A 3,264-nucleotide genomic window follows, 5' to 3' on the forward strand; every position below is an offset into this window, starting at 1 on the left:
TCCGCCTGAGCCTGCTGCTTCTCTCCTGGCACACAGGACTCCAAATCCACATCTTGGGTGCAGACCACGTCCCAGAGCCCCCATTGCCTCTCATCCCACCCCTACCCCAGGGGAAGCCCCCCACCCCACCCATCCCTGTCCCTGTGGTTGTTGCCCAGGTACGGTCTGAGCAGCATGGTTCACAAGTGTGGAGCCAACCTTTGGGATGGCAGCAGTGAGGGAAATGGTGCCCGTCAGGCTGGGGACAGAGGTGATGGGAAGGTGCTCAGATCTGACCCGCTGGGGGGCCGTGGCAGCGCTCCCCAGTAACCCGCTCATGGCTTTTGGGAGAGTTCGAGCATACTGCGGTTTTTCCTCTGACGCCCACCAGCCCAGTTAAGGACGCACTGCCCAGATGGACGTGTTTTTGCTCACCATCCGCAAATCGGTTCACCCCAAAGTGTAAAAACAGAGCCTGCCTCTTCCAGTTATTCCCTCTGCCCTCTCCCGCATCAGCTCTGATGCGGCCCGAGCGTGTGGACAGTGGGGTGGAGCTGAGACTGTCCCTGAGCACAGGTCTGAGGGCTGGTGCTGCCCTCCCCGAGTGCGCCCGTGGATGGGCAGACAGGCCAAGGCCAGCAGCCAGTGAACCAGCTGCACTCAGGGTGCGGGAAGCCGCCGTAGGAGCAGGGAGGGTGAGGGCCCTGCCGCGGAGGGCTGAGCTAGAGAGCCCCTCGGGCCAGTGGGCGTGGATTCCTTTGAGGCTGCGGATTTGCCAGAAGATCCATCAGGAGAGACCTGCGGGGGACTTGGTGTGACTTGGTGGGCAGTGGCCTTGGCAGGTGGAAGAAGCGTGGGGAGGCCAGTATGGCTGAGGGTGGTTTCAGCCAGAGGCGGGTCCAGCTTTCCAAGCCAGAGAGAGCATGGCGAGGCCCTGCCCTGGGTGCGTGTGTGTTATGGGTGGGAGCAGGGGGAGGCAACTGTCCCGCGTGCCCACCCGAAGAGGGAAGCAAGGAGCGGGACTGAAAACGGAGGGCTGCTGGTGGGAGCAAACTCAGGGATGGCGTCTGGGGTTATGGGCTGGATTGCATCCCCCGCCGCCCCTGGCCTTCCCAATTCATATGCTGAAGCCCTGAACCTTAGAATGTGGCTATATTTGGAGATAGGATCTTTAAAGAGGTGGTTAAGGGCATGGCAACCCCCTCCAATATTCTTGCCTGGAGAGTCCCATGGACAGAGGAGCCTGGCGGGCTACAGTCCATGGGGTCTCGATGAGACGGACACGACTGAGCAACTAACAGTTAAGGTAAAAGGAGGTCATGAGTCTGGGCCCTCATCCAATATGACTGGTATCCTTAAAGGAAGAGATTAAGCCATAGACACAGCGAGGGAAGACAGTGAGGACACGGGGAGGAGGCCGCCATCCCCAGGTCAGGGAGGGGCCTCAGGAGGACCCAACCCCAGCAACACCCCCATCCTGCTCATCCAGCCTCCAAAACTGGGGGAAATCAATCCCTGTGCTTTAAGCCCCCGTCCTTGGAACTTATTAAGCAGCCCGACAGCAGACAGACATCTGGGTTCCAAGCTGGGACAGACAGACAGCTGGGTTCCAAGGAGAAGGGGTACATGAGTGTTGCGGGGCACAGCAGTGATTTCAGATGAGGCTGTGCTTCACCGCCCCACCCTACACAGGAGGCTTCCGGGGCTCCCTCACCCTCATCTTTTGGCTCTGAAGCATCACTCTTCTCTCCCCAGTTCTTTTTTTTTTTTTTTTGCTGCAAAAAGCTTTATGGTTTCCGTTTGGTTAAAGACTTGGGAGAGGCTCCAGGGTGTTAAAAGTCTGCCTGGTGGCTGCAGAGAGGGGCTTCTGGCAGAAGCCCTGACATTGAGGGGGGATGGTTTCCTCAAAGGCTGCCGGGCTTCAGAGGCTCCTAGTCATGCTTGAGGGTGAGTCTTTGGAGGAGATATGAGACCAGCCAGCCTGTGGATGTTGGTCAGGTGGTCCCCATCTTCTAGGACATGTCCCTCCAGGAAGTCACAGAGGTGGGGCTCTGTGCAAGCAGAACCCAGGCCATGCATATCCAAAAGGGCTGGTTCTGGTGCTTCTCCATGAAAAGGGTGGCTTCTAGAGCATCCTGGGTTTTACCCGACTTGTCTTGAGACGCTTCTGCGTGTCCTGGAAGAGGGAGCGGCTGCAGCTCTGGTTTTGCATTTTCAAGAGATGGTGGGTGCCCTTGCACTTCTCCTTAACCCATTTGTAGAAAAAGTGGCCCATGCCCTCCAGAGCCACGTCGTTGTGGTCAGAATAGAAGCCCAGAGAGAGGTCCGTGTAGGAGGCCAGCAGAGGTGTGTTGACCAGGCAGATGACAGTGGCCTCCACCTCAATGGAATAATTCTAATGAATCTGGGAACTCGTGGTTGATTGGTAATGGGCATGTGTACATGCTAAGTTGCTGCAGTTGTGTCTTACCCCATGGACCGTAGCCCACCAGGCTCCTCTGTCCATGAGATTTCCCAGGCAAGAATACTGGAGTGGGTTTCCATGCCCTCCTCCAGGGGATCTTCCCCATCCAGGGATCAAACCTCCGACTCTTATGTCTCCTGCATTGGCAGGCAGGTTCTTCACCACTAGCGCCACCTGGGAAGCCCTGGCAATAGGGTGGTGGTTGTTGTTGTTCTCCAAAATCACTGCAGATGGTGATTGCAGCCATGAAATTAAAAGACGCTTACACCTTGGAAGAAAAGTTATGACCAACCTAGATAGTATATTCAAAAGCAGAGACATTACTTTACCAACTAAGGTCCGTCTAGTGAGTGTTGGACTGTGAAGAAGGCTGAGCACCGAAGAATTGATGCTTTTGAACTGTGGTGTTGGAGAAGACGCTTGAGAGTCCCTTGGACTGCAAGGAGATCCAACCAGTCCATTCTGAAGGAGATCAGCCCTGGGATTTCTTTGGAAGGAATGATGCTAAAGCTGAAACTCCAGTATTTTGGCCACTCATTGGATAAGACTTTGATGCTGGGAGGGATTGGGGGCAGGAGGAGAAGGGGACGACTGAGGATGAGATGGCTGGATGGCATCACTGACTCGATGGACGTGAGTCTGAGCGAACTCCGAGAGTTGGTGATGGACAGGGAGGCCTGGCGTGCTGCGATTCACGGGGTCGCAAAGAGTCGGACACGACTGAGCGACTGAACCGAACCAAACTGAACTGAACTGAACTGAACTGAACTGTTGTTGTTCACTCGTTCAGTGGTGTCCGACTCTTTGCAACCCCATGGGCT

General features: G+C 55.9%; 1 pseudogene; it reads right to left on the bottom strand.

The window, feature by feature from the left end:
- Positions 1–1,910: 1,910 nt before the first annotated feature.
- Positions 1,911–2,485, bottom strand: LOC138097488 (ferritin light chain pseudogene; annotated as a pseudogene).
- Positions 2,486–3,264: the final 779 nt, after the last annotated feature.

This window comes from Capricornis sumatraensis, chromosome 21 (assembly GCF_032405125.1).
Source record: "Capricornis sumatraensis isolate serow.1 chromosome 21, serow.2, whole genome shotgun sequence".
Classification (NCBI taxonomy): domain Eukaryota; kingdom Metazoa; phylum Chordata; class Mammalia; order Artiodactyla; family Bovidae; genus Capricornis; species Capricornis sumatraensis.